This window comes from Onychomys torridus, chromosome 3 (genome assembly GCF_903995425.1).
Source record: "Onychomys torridus chromosome 3, mOncTor1.1, whole genome shotgun sequence".
NCBI lineage: Eukaryota > Metazoa > Chordata > Mammalia > Rodentia > Cricetidae > Onychomys > Onychomys torridus.
This window is the reverse complement of record NC_050445.1, coordinates 12,153,669-12,166,892: the sequence shown is the minus strand read 5'-3', so window position 1 is coordinate 12,166,892 and position 13,224 is coordinate 12,153,669. Positions and strand designations below refer to the sequence as shown.

The 13,224-nt window shown below is 47.7% G+C and overlaps 1 long non-coding RNA gene across 2 annotated transcripts; it reads left to right on the top strand.

The window, feature by feature from the left end:
* The first annotated feature begins 1,562 nt into the window (after positions 1-1,562).
* On the top strand, positions 1,563-12,866 carry LOC118579977. Of its 2 annotated transcripts, none has more exons than XR_004944520.1 (5): positions 1,563-2,084; positions 3,898-4,054; positions 4,198-4,370; positions 6,151-6,378; positions 12,520-12,866. It is a non-coding gene; the product is annotated as an uncharacterized LOC118579977 (long non-coding RNA). The 2 variants fall into 2 exon arrangements; XR_004944519.1 differs by having other exon boundaries at positions 10,857-12,866.
* The last annotated feature ends 358 nt before the right edge of the window (positions 12,867-13,224 follow it).

The following is a 13,224-nucleotide window of genomic DNA, read 5'->3' as shown; positions in this document are numbered from 1 at the left end:
CCATTTCCTGTAACTTCTACTGTTTTTTTTTTTTTTTTTTTTTCCTCCCCTGCCCTTCTCTCTGTTTTTCCTGGTTTGGTTTCTGTGGGTTTAAAATGCATCTCTAAAGTACATTAGCTGGAAACCTGCAGCAGTCTGTGCTCTGCCACGGCCAATGCCCTTCGGCATCAAATGCTCACTTAAGTTGTTATTGGAGTAAAAAATGACATGAGTCACATGCACAAATCTAAGGCACATAACTAACTTCCTGAGGGTCTATGTATGTCTAGACCCAAAGTGCCTTGAAGGCCTGCCCAGGACAGCAGGAAGCCCAAACTCAGCCCGGCTTCTGATCTCCACCACTACTCTAGAGAAGACAGCTTTGAGAAGAAGGCTGGGGCTGGACAGTTCGGGGTGAAAACCCTTGTCTTGTAGAGGACAGGGTTCATTTCTAGCACCAATAAGGTGGCTCAGAGGTATCCATAACTCCAGTTCCAGGGGATCCAATGCCCTCTTCTGACCTCCAGGGGCACTAGGCACACACATGGTGCATAGACATACATGCAGGCAGAAGTTTCATATGAAAGGTAAAAAGTGTGAATCTTTAAAGTAAGGCTGGAGTCTCTGTGATGATTATAATACTGACTGGTGGCATGCCTCTTCTGATCCTCTCTGAGGTGACCAACGATTCTAGCAAGGAGACCGAGGCATGCAAACTTTTAAAGTTACACAGGTCTGCCCAACAAAGGTGCTTCTTTACATGTCAGGGCCCCAGGCACAGACAGCAGAATGGAATACCCACGTTCAGTCAGTAACATTCCTCAGAGTGTTCCCAGAGTCTGAGAGATACTTCTAATGTGCTTAGGCCACTGGACAGGCTTCCTGGATTTTCTCGCAGAACATCTGTCCAATTAGAGGCTCTCAGTCCTCATACTCAGGCTAGCACTCCAGGTGTGCAAAAGGCACTGTTCCCAAGGAATGGTGCCAGCCAGCATGCCCCTCTCCCAAGTCTGCCCACCCTCCCACCCCCAAACGAGCTCCTGGCTAGGTATCCAGGGTATTGGCCACAGTTACCCAGTCCTTCACACCTCCAAAGGAATTTAAAGATCGTTTGTGGCCAGCTGTAAATAGATAGAGATAATGAATAAGCACACACTCTCTGCCTCCTGACCTCTGAGGCTTGCAGATAAGCCTTGCGGGGGTGTCAGGACACCAGGGCTCCTGACCCAGCTCTGTCGCCAGGAGCTGTGTGACCTTGGATAAGTCACTTCTCAACTCTGAAATTGGCTTTCTCCCTGAGGGCTGCTTCAGTATCCTCAAATCCCTTCCAACTGTGCAGGTTCCGAGATATCTCCTACTCGCCAGGACCCTTCCTAGGAACAGCCCTAACCCCAGAGAGACCTACCCTTTTGTTCTCGGGGGTGACGTGAGGAAAGAAAGCACAGCCCCTTGGGGCACCATGCCTAGGAAGCCTCCGTGCCAGAAGCTGCTTATGGGAGAGTGTTGTCCTGGGAGGTCACCCGGCAGCCCTGAGGTGACCTGGTAGTCGCCATGGTCCCTTTCTGACCCGGTGCGGGCGGGGAGCGGAGTGGCCGGCGCTAGGGCTGCACGGAGCAGCGCCTGGACCGTAGTCTCGGCTGGGGACTGCAGTCTGGAGGGGTCCCTGGACACTCACGCGCCCAGCGACCGTGACACCGCCGGAGGCCACTCCGCCTCGGGATTGGCCCCACCACCCCCTCGAAAGCGCGGGTCTGCCACTCCACCCGGGGCCCAGACTAAGCGGAGCCGCTACCTGCAGCTGGCCCTGGCCGAGCCGACTGGACTCGAGCTGGCGCCGCCGCCCGCGCCGTCCCCGCTGTCCACTCTCGTCTGCGGACCGTGCCTGGCGTTGTCGCTGCGCGCCTGGCTGAGCCGGGCTCTGTGCTCCCTGCTCGCTCCGGGCTAGGCTCAGGCGCTGCCGGGACGCGGAGGCGGAGCCGCCGCCCCCACCTGCTTGCTGCGGCCGCCCCGGAGCCCCGCCGCCCGGCGCACAGGGACGCGGCCCAGCGGGCGGGGTCGCTTTGGCACACTGGGGGCGGGTCCCGGCCGCTCGGCGCACCTCCCAGGTACAGAGTCCCAAGTGTGAGCCGTGGGGACAGTGGGGCCTAGGACTGGAGTTCTCCGCACGCCACCTCGTCAATGTATTCCAAACATTTCCGAGCCCTCGCTAAGTCCCAGACAGCGCCATAAGCAAGGGGACAAAGGAGAGCAGGAAAGCTTGTTGTCCTGCTGAGGATGAGCAAGTACAAAACAGAGCCAAGAGGATATCCAGTATGCACAAGTAGAGGGGTACCCAATTCAGACTGGGGCTTGGGGTGGTCAGAGAGGCTTGCTCCGGGAGAATGAAAGGTGAGCACAAAATATCCTGGTATCACGGGGAGGTAAGTAGCTTCAGTGGGGGCGGAAGGGGAAAGAAGGCAGTTTGAAAACTATAATAAGCCTTCGGAGTGAAGTTGGGTGGCCAGGAAATCGCTGTCCCACTTCATTGTCTCACTGTCTGGTGCTTGGAGGATGCAGGTTTGTGCCTGGGGCTGCGTGTGCACTGTGCAACAGCTCCAGGTGCAGCAATCCAGGCCAGCATTGCATTACCTGTCTCTCCAGTCTTAAGCATCCCTGCCTGCCAAGGACTCTCGACTGGCCCTTTAGTGTCTGAGGCTCTTTTGTGAGCTTGCTGCTCTGCAAGGTCCTACAGCGTGCTAACGGAAGGAGGCCTCTCTCTACCTTTGAGGTGTTTGGGAACACACATGAGGGAGTCAATGCCACCAGCTTGCTACCACACAGGGTTGCAACCTATCTCTCTTTTCACATGGTCAAAGTATGTATCCCCAGAAACCCTCAGCTACTTCCCTAATTGCTCATGTTTATAGCCTGACAGGGTTATGGTTATATCAAGGATTAATAATACCCTCAGGATATCTTTCATTTTTGTGTTGACAAGTATACAGCTTTCTCTTTTGATTTAGATGAAGAAGGGTTGTGTGTAGATACATGATCCTAGATATGAGACCCGAAGGATATACTTCAGCTAAAAGTCATTAGCCATTCTGCATGAATAATTGCTATTAAAAAGTCCAAGGTCTCACCCAAGGACACTCTTCCTGGTTGTTAATCCTCACTCTCATTACTTAGCTATATGCGTTCTGATTCAAAAGAGGAAGGAAAGCTCAATTTGCAGAGAAGATTTATTTCCATGGTCCTGTAGCAGTCCCACCAGGTTTTCTGTGGCGTTCCCCAGGCACAAACTAGTTGCACGGATATAGTTATTTATTTTATAAGCTGGACAGTTGCTGGAGGACACAGTAATTCAGTTTTTAAAATGCTTGGTTCCAAGTGATGGGTGTCTGTAGAGTGGGGCTTTGGGGGGCTGAAAACATCGTTAGGTTTTTGTGTGTAAGTGCTCAGTGTCTCATTTCACATGACACATGGACATTGCAAGAGGATTAATGCTCCAAACAGGGAGCATGCTCCAAATAACGGAGGCACTCTCCCTGACTTCTCTATGGGTAGAACTCAGGATGATCAAAGACTGAAGACTATGGTAACAACCCTTCCTGATCACCTAGACTTTCTTAGCACACTTACCTAGCTGAGTTCAGTCCCCAGCACTACCAAAATAAATCAAAACAAAACAAAGCAAAAAACAACCAAACAGAAACAAATTTAAAAAGCCTTGTCGAAATGAAGAGAGTAGGGGCAGATGGGATGGTTTGGCTGGTAAAGGCATTTGTTACCAAGTTGGTGACCTGAGCTGGCTTGATGCTGGCCAATGAATTGGAAGAGGGAGGGGTGTGTGTGTGTGTGTGTGTGTGTGTGTGTGTGTGTGTGTGTGTCTGTGTGTCTGTCTCTGTCCTTCCATTCCCTATTTTCTTTATGCTTCAGAACCTAGTGATACTACAACTAGATTTCAACCAAGAAATGATGAATGGGATGCCAACTACCACTATCTACAATGACAGAGGAGAAGCTGGAGACAGTGTTGTGTTGCTAGGTACCCAAGCCAAAGCCAGCGGCTCTCCACCTCTGGACTATTTATTAAGTGAGAAAAAAAAATATCACTATTGTTTGTTTAAGCCATTGATTTTCTTTCTTTCTTTCTTTCTTTCTTTCTTTCTCTTTTTCTTTTTGACTCTTCAATAACACTAGTATTTATTTATTTACCACCCATTTCTTTCCAAACAGAGACAGTCTAATTTGGAAAGGAACATTTACAGGGCTCGAGTTTTACAGTTAAATGTACTCCTAATGGAAAACGTAACTTGAAAAGAACAAGACCTCCTATCTGCTCCCACCACTCACCACTCACCTGCAGTTGCTCACCTGCCCCACCTCGGCTGCAGCAGATCTACCAGCAGGTATGTTTGTGCCAGTTCTGCAACTTTGGGGTCTTAGGAGGAAGGCACCAAAGACACCTGAGTGGTTTAAAATGTGTTCACTTCACTTTGTCAAATCGTTATAAAGCAGCTATTACATGGTGCTTAGAGAGCAAAGATGGATTCACGGCTCTGTCCTCTGGAAAGCAGCAGCTTAGATTGCAGGAGGGTGAGAGGAGGGCTGTAATTCATGTGATGGATGAGCATGTCCTGGATGGAGAGCTAATACAGAAGAAGTGACAGATTCAGGGAAGGCAGCGTGGTGGAGGAGGGAGGCGGTGACACTTGAACTGTGTCTCCAATGCCAGGGACTGGGGAGGAAGGGGCATTCAGGGAGAGAGAGCATGCAACTCCGCATGTCACATGTCTAAAACTGAACTCAATGAACTTTATGAAAAACAAAGTTCTTACATAAACAAAACACACTCATTTAGAGTTTAATGAGTACTGAGAAATGTATATTCTGAGGTACCTAAGTCTTGGTCAACATGTAAACTGTTTCTGTCATCCAAGAAGATTCTCATGTGTACCTTTGTCACCACTGGTCACTAACTGCAGGCCGGGAAAATCACAGATCTGGCACTGTTTAGTCTTTTCTAGAATTTTTATGTGCTTGAGCCATATATGATGGCTTGAGACTTACCTCTGTGTTCTGTATGGTTGGTTCCTTCATACTGCTAATTAGTGTTTCATTGTATGCATATGCCAGTGCTTGTTAGTGGACATTTGGGTTTTTTCCAGTTTGGGAATATTACAAATTAAGCTGCTTAGAATATTCATGTAATATTCTTTTCATGAATAAATGCTTTAGTTTTATAAGTCATTAGCATTTAAAATAGAAATTGCCTTGGGGCCATAATGCGACACTAATTCACACCCACAAAGACAGCCATAATGAGGCCAGGCCTTGGGGTGGGGGTGGTGTGCACCTTTAATCCCAGCACTTAGGAGGCAGAGGCAGGCAAATCTCTGAGTGTGAGGCCTGCCTGTCTCCAGAGTGAGTTCTAGGACATCCAGGGCTACACAGAGAAACCCTGTCTCATAAAACAACAACAACAATAACAAGATAGCCATAATAAAACATTGGAAAATATCGAGTCAAGGATGTCAACAACTTGGAACCCTCATTTGTTGCTAAGAAGAATGTGGAATGGTGAAGGCTCTATGATAGTATTTTTATGGAAAAAATAGTTGATTTCTTTCTTTCCAGGCCTGCCACCTCATGGGGAGATTAGTTTTCTTCACCTGTTTTCTCGGCTTCTCTGTAGCCCATAGTGTCCGATATTCACAAAGAAACCCTACCCTCGGTTGTTTTTTCCCCCCATTGGTGTTGAAGTGCCTGTTGGAGTTACAGAGATCCATGGTTTATAAGGAATTCCCGTGTTATAATAATGATCACCCAAGCAAGCCACAGCAATGAAAAGGAAGCTCGGAGGTTAACAGGTTGGTGTAAGACTTCTAAGGCTTCTAAGGAGATGAGCTGCACACAGAAACAAATCCACCAGACTGCTGTCCCCCTGCCCAGCCCACAGCCTACAGCAGCTGGATACATGACACACAAGGTCTCAGCTCAGTGGTACCCAGTAGTCCTTCATCTTGGTAGGCGCCATCCCCTTTAAGAGAACCCCATCATCCTACGTCCCTTGCTTCTGCTAATGACACCAACATTCAGTGATTCTCTCAAGTCCCAAACTAGGACTGTCCTGTCATCTCTCTGATTTCTACCCCCGCCATCTGATCTGTCACCTTCTGCCTCCCACAGCCCTTCTGCTCCGTGCCAACTCCTGCAGCTGTTGTTGGAGTTCATGCCTGGCCTCCTGCGACCGCCTTCAACATGGGTTCACAGGCTCCAAGGCCCTGCAACCACTCCAGTCTTTCCCAAGAGCAACTTTTATCATCTATCTTGTCTGCTTGCAACCTGAGTCATTCCCTTCTGACCTTGGGACAAAGCCCGAGAATGGAGTATTATCTATAAGATAAAACCTCTAAGGTCAGTGCCATCCCATTTTCTGTCTCTTACCCCTAAAACTACACTGTATTTCAGCTGAGCCCGTAGACTGGCTGTATGCTCTTCTGACCACTTACACCCAGACTGGGTCTTTGTCTCCTTATTTTTTTCCTGCTCCTTATTTTCTCGAGAACATCTCCCTCCGTTGATATTCCTTCCTTCCTTCGAGAAAGCCTTCTGGACCCTCATGGGGGAGCAGGCCTTTAACATGTGAAAACCTCCTCCCTGTCCCATTTCAGTACCCAGAGCATGGTATGGTAGCTATTTACTCATCTGTATCCTCAAAGGCAGGAATGTGGTCCTTGCCTTAGGACCACTACTACCTAGCTCATCAAAAAAAATCATAGAACAAGCCAACATTCAATCCTTGAATTAGTAAGTCAACAAAAAAGCTTTTTGCCTCTACTAACACGTCCAGGAAAAATTCTGTCTAGTCTTAGAGGTGACAAGCTGCTTAATGTAGATATTTTCTTTCTCTCTCTTAGTGAGACAAGGCTCCAGCTACACTACATAGTGTAAAACCACGTCAGGGTGATAGGTCATGGACTCTCCCCTTCTGCAGCCCTGAGCCAGATTTCTACTGTGTAACTTTTTTCTTCATACTGGAGAAAACTTTCAAACAACAGCAGCATAGAAACCAAATGTTACCAAGAAGCAGTAGCCCAAGGTTATCCAGACACATTCTAGGTCGTCCAGCCTCAGGACCCTGTGTACTCACACTCCCTAAACAGACAGGCTGTTGGAGGGATCATCAAGATCCATTAGGTGCCACACCCAGACCGTGGTTAGTCAGGTACTCCAAAGAGAGCCTTTGTCTCCTCTTTACACTTCTCACAGGTGGCAAGTGCAAGATTAGCCACAGGTTTTCCTGCCACGGGGCTGGTGAATGTTGGCCAGAGACAGTGGAAGGTTGTAGGAAGAGAGGACACTGGGGGAGAGTACAGAATGCCTGTCTGGAGAGATGCACAGCAGTGTTCCCCAGTGAATCGAGAAGGGACTGTGTGGCATGGGACCTGCTGAAGAGAGATGAAGCTAAGTCAAAGAACACGTCACCAGGTGAAGGTGTTCACCCTTCTCGGCTGTAGAGTAGTCGGAACTACTGAAAAGGTTGACTGAAGAATGAAAGAACATGATTCTGAATAGAAACTGCGTGCGTGTGTGTGTGTGTGTGTGTGTGTGTGTGTGTGTGTGTGTGTCTAGCATATGACCTTCAGTACATTTCATAGGCAAGTGCTCACTGTCTCAGAGAGGAAAGGAACCAGGTGGGCTATGTCCTAGCACGGTAATAATGATGGTGAAAACTAACATTTATCAGATAGCTCTTACCTACAAGTCAAGCTGTGGCTCTCTCTTCACCATGTCCCAGACATCTTCCAAATGTAGGTGATGAAAACTACTGCTGTGTTTGGGTGCTCTTTGTCCCTAAAATTTCCTGGGCTGAATGCTGGGGTTGGGGAGGTTTTACAGACAGCAGGCTCTTTAAGAGGTGGGGCTTGGTGGGAAGCGATTGGAGCATGACCACCCTGGTGAAGGGCTCCATGTTAGGCTCACAGAGGGGTTTGGAATGAGTTTATTTTCATAGAGCAGGCCGCTATTAAAGAGCAAGAGACACTCTGGCTCTCAACATGTGATCTCTCTGGTGTGTATCTGCTCCAGAACATCCACCGTGGCATGATACAGCTAAGGTGCCTCATCATTTGTCAGTGCCACGCTGTGTGGACTCTCCAGACACCAGAATCACGAACCAAGTGAACTCGCTTTATCTATACATTGGCCAATGTCAGGGGCTCCATTACAGGGACACAAGCGGACTAATAACCTTTGGTGGCAACTCCATCACCATTTTCTGTTCCTCCTTCTTCCCCCCAGGAAGGCAGCTACCGTAACTCTTTTAAATAAAAAAATTGTATGTAAGGTATATTTTGTTCTCACTGATGAAACAGTACTTGTCCCTTAGCTCCTTCAGAAAGAACTGGAAAATAAAGAAAATTACAAATCATCCCTAGCTATTTTGTAACACAGCATTTTGGTGCTTTTTCTGAAACACACCTCCACCTATATAACATGTGTACACATGCATGCTCTGTACTTGGCACTCACACTACATCATGGGCAGCTTCCCTGGCCTCTAGTCAGTGGTAGCAAAGTGAAACTCAAGAATCTAAAGTGTTTTACAGTTCACTCCTGGAAGTGAAGTGATATTGTTGTTGAGGACGATTTCATCTTAAAATCCATTCTTAACTTGGGGGTGAGGCCAGGGCCTAGCACTCACCAGTAAATGAAAACTCTGTATTTGTGAGATAAAATGGTAGCCCCACCCTGACAGGAATAAGGATGTTCTGAATGGGAGGTCTGTGCCCCTCCTTTGGCTATCAGAGTATTAAATACCCAAGGAATTGAAATCTCCCCAGGGGTCTCATGCTAGGAGAAGGGAAAGGCTGAGGCTTGGTACCAGTCAGAGGAGGACCTTGTCTCCTGGAGAGATTTCACACAGTTCTGACAAGTTGTCAGAACACCTTGAAGGATAGAGTAGGGCCAAGACAAGTCAGCATTGGGGCCACACCTTGACCAGGACTGCCTAGTGATAAGCATTCCTCTTAACCCTCTGTTTCCCCTAAATGGTGTGTGTGTGTGTGTGTGTGTGTGTGTGTGTGTGTGTGTGTGTGTACCAAAGTGTACATATGCATGTGGAGGTCATAGGACACCTTGCAGGAGTCAGTTCTTCATGTTAGTCTCAGGGATTGAACTCAGGTCCTCAGGCCTGGTAGCTGTCTTTACTTGATAAGCTGTCTCACTGGTCTTCTTACTGTCTGTTTAAAACCTAAACCTTGTGCCATGAGTCCTGAAGATGGACCTGAGGGGGCAGAGTCACTAAGCCTCTTTTCCCCTCTTCCCAATGTGCTCACATTGACTAAGTCACCTTCCTCTGCTTTTCACTACCATGCATCTGTTTAATTGGCTAATTGGAGGATAGGTGGTTGGGCCTAGCCTGTTAGGGCAGCCAGGACCCTGGCTTTGACCCGAACAACTCAGGGACAGCTCTAGATGTCAAGTCACAAGCTGGCAAAACCAGAGAGGTTGTAGGGCACTGCGCTAATGCCAGCCTCCACGGGGGCTAGAGGAGTGAGACAGTAAGTGAAGGCACCAACAGGTGCACCTGAGTTACGCTCACTTGTCAATGCACCTATGACATTATCCTGTAGATTCCCGAAATCGGGGTTCATCCATTGCAGTCTCAGCACCTATTCTAGTTTTTTATTATCTTAAGGAAAGTATCTATCTATCCCCCCCCCTCTCTCTCTCTCTCTCTCACACACACACACACACACACACACACACACACACACGCACACACAGATGACATTTCTGTCCAGTTTCACTAATTCAGTTTGAAGGTTTTAGGACCTAAGTCCACCAGAAAGGCTCACTAAAGACAGACTGCTAAATTCCTGGTCCTTAGAAACTCAGTTTAACTGATAATGAGAAAAAAAAGCCCAGTGGCACTAATGAGATAAGTGTAGAGAGAAAGAATCTGTCATGTTGAGTGAGGAGAGGAGACAGCTAATCCAACATCTTGCCTGAGACAGGCAGTATTTGGAAACTCACCATTCAAGGTTGTCACTAGGAACAAGCTTCTTCAAAGAGGCCTGTTTCTTGGCTGACAAGGGCAAGAACATCTGTGGTCCGTGTTCTTTTACATGTGTCTAAGACTCAAGGTGTTTCCTTCTGTGCTGGCTCTCTCCTGAAGAGCAGTTGATTGAAGAACCCCAAGAAGCTTTCTCTCCTTTCGAACAATTGAAGAGACACTGTGCCTTGTGAGCGTGTGAAGTTGAGCAACCTAAGAGCTCTTCTCCCTTACTTCAAGGGCTAATTCAGGGTCCTGTGCTGACCTCAATCAGGAGAAGGGTTTGTTCTGCTATAATGGAGCCCCACAACCTTTCTGTTTTTTTAAAGATTTATTTATTTATTTATTTATTTATTATGTATACAGTATTCTGCCTGCATGTGCCCCTTCAGGCCAAAAGAGGGCACCAGATCTCATTACAAGTGGTTGTGAGCCACCATGTGGTTGCTGGGAATTGAACTCAGGACCTCTGGAAGAGCAGTCGGTGCTCTTAACCACTGAGCCATCTCTCCAGCCCCCCTTTCTGGTTTTGACAGACATAACAGAACATCCCAGTCTCCCTTTTGTAAAAGCAGAAGTACTCACCAAGGCATGGAACTGAGGGACACACATCTGGATTCGATATTTCTCCTTACTTGGGAGGGCATAGACTTACAATTATTGAAAGCTGTGTAGGCTCCACCACTCCGGGACTCTTGGAAATCCGTGACTCCAGGGAGACACCTCCAGTGTGGAGCTCTGCTTGTTGAGGGACAGTGGCAAGTGCTTGGGGCTGGAGTTCTTTGGGAGAAGATGTTGGCAGCCCCAGTAGTCATAATATGTTTCTTTCTCGAAGGGTTGTAGAGCAGAGGATGAGGAAAGACCTTCCGAAAGCAGCCCCGGATCTTTAGGATGGCTGGTGATCAGCACTCTGGTGCTCAAAGAAAAATTGAAAAAATTATTGAAATTGCCTGTAAAATTGGAGCAAATTTAAAGCTGAAAGTGCAAAACAGCAACAACAACAACAAAAACAAACAAACAAACAACCAAAGACGCCCTCAGATAACAGCAGTTTTAGTACAGCTGAGAGAGAAGATGGGTGAAAGACTGAGGCATAGATCAGGTTCTGCTGGAGAAGCCAGGCTCAACTTCCTCATTTAAACCACGGGGGGAGGAAAAACCAAAAACTGCCCCCCAGGGGAACCCCCAAAAGAGAGGTGAAGAAAATCCATATCATGTTCCATAGGAACTGGAAAAGAAGGTGTTCCTTGGAGGCTGAGCTTCAGAAGCTCTCCAGTTCTCTGTTCACCATCCCTCCAGGAGCCTCCATACTGTCTGGGTTGAAACTGTATCCTGGAATCCTTCTATTGGCCTACACATTCACAGAACTGGCACCATCCCCTATAAGACAGACAGCCGAACCTTCCTGTTTGTCCTGCGTATCATTATCCTTCTACCTGGATAGAGCTCTGTCTCTGACATCTTTATTATTTACTATTGCTGCTCAGAGGCCCTTGAAGGATGGAATCAGTGCGATGATCACAGGCTTCACTGCTGTCTCCCACATAGGGTCAACCTCACAGAGCTTTTCTGGAAGATTGCAGGTTAGATAACCTCAGGCAGGACCCTTCAGGCACTGATTGGCAGCTGCTCTTTTCTAGCCTTAGAAAGGAGAAGTTTCTCTTGGCAGAAGAGCACGTGAGAATATTTTCCTTTATGATGAGGTCCCACTGAAGTGAGAAAGAATCTTTGTTCTAAAATTGAAAGCTTTTTAGATTTAATAAACTTAGAGGGTGAAAAATCTTACTAGCTCAGAAGAAGAAGAGAAAGAAGGAGGAGAACCAATACTCTCTTTTTGCTCTCTCCTTTGGAGGTGGTCAGAATTATCCAGGGAATGAGGGCCTAAGCGGCTTAGTGGTCCAGCCTGAGGAAGGCCCACCTCAGCGGAACAGGCTGTGGATTGTGCAGAACAGTCAGGAAGGGGTCTGGGAGTTCATCCCCTCAGAGTTTCTGGCTGTGTGGACCTCTGTAGGAGAAACAAATGCCTTGGAATTTTAAGCCATGATTAGATGGCTTGCTGCCACTCGCCTGCTGTGGGGTCTGGGGCCAGCTTTCTTTTTCTGTGTCTGATTACTGGGACAAAGGACAGCCTCAGTACCTATTTATTTCCTAAGGCTCATTGTGAAATACCAATGCAGACCATGTCTTCTGTCTTACTATCGATCTGTCCAGTCAGCATTTACAGAAAGGCAGCTGAAGCATCATACCTCCCAGAGGGAACACTTAGGTCAAGTCCTCCCCGAAAGATACACTCATTCCCCTGTACCCCAGTCAGTGGGATATAACTGTGTCCTGAGGTCCTAAAAGGTCACCTGATATCGGTCTTGCCACTCGGTGTAAATAAATGCAAACCCTGAAAGCCTGGCTTTGTTCTTTCTGTCTGGATGTTACTGTTCTCCTGATCTCCTGACTTTCCCCGATGGCAGGGTTTGTCTTTGTTTCTTTTTTAATCTGCACAGAGGCCAGATCTGGTCCTGCTGGTTTGGCCTTCAACTTTTCCTCCGACTCTGCTGTGTTCCCGTCACTACTCACCACGCTGACTCTGCCTTATCTCCAGCCGCTCTCCTCTCCTCCCCTCTTGGCTTCTGTGCTGTCTGTTCCCCACACAGCTGCAAAGTGATCTTTGCAAAAGGTCAGTGAGATGCAGTTACCCCTGCACAAAATCCTCCAGTACCTTCCAACCTCTTTCCAAGGCCTATAAGACCCACTGGGCATGCCCACTGGCAGGTCATGGGTCAGTAGGAGAGAGGACAGCTGTCAGTGCCACCTAAGATCTGGAAAAAATTGGGGGAGGAGACAAAAATGATCACAGTGTGTTGTATAAAAACTTATAATTAAAAAACTGTGAAATTATTTAAAACCTTCTGAGATTGTTGTGTGGTAATTTTGGAACTCGGTTGCACAGATACTGAGTGTGAACCTTGCAGATGACTTCATCGAAAGTTTAGACACATCTGTACCTATACAGTCACACCTTCCATTCTCCCCAACACCATGTCTACCTCCTGCCCCGCTGTGCCCAACTCACAGGTCTGTTCACATCTCTGAACTGCTCATGCACTCCTCCTCTGTATGGAGTGCTGCTCTCAGATCTCTGCCCCATTCTTCCTGCTCAAGACGATGCTGGAACAGGGGATGATTCATGACTTAGGCAGGGTGGGGGC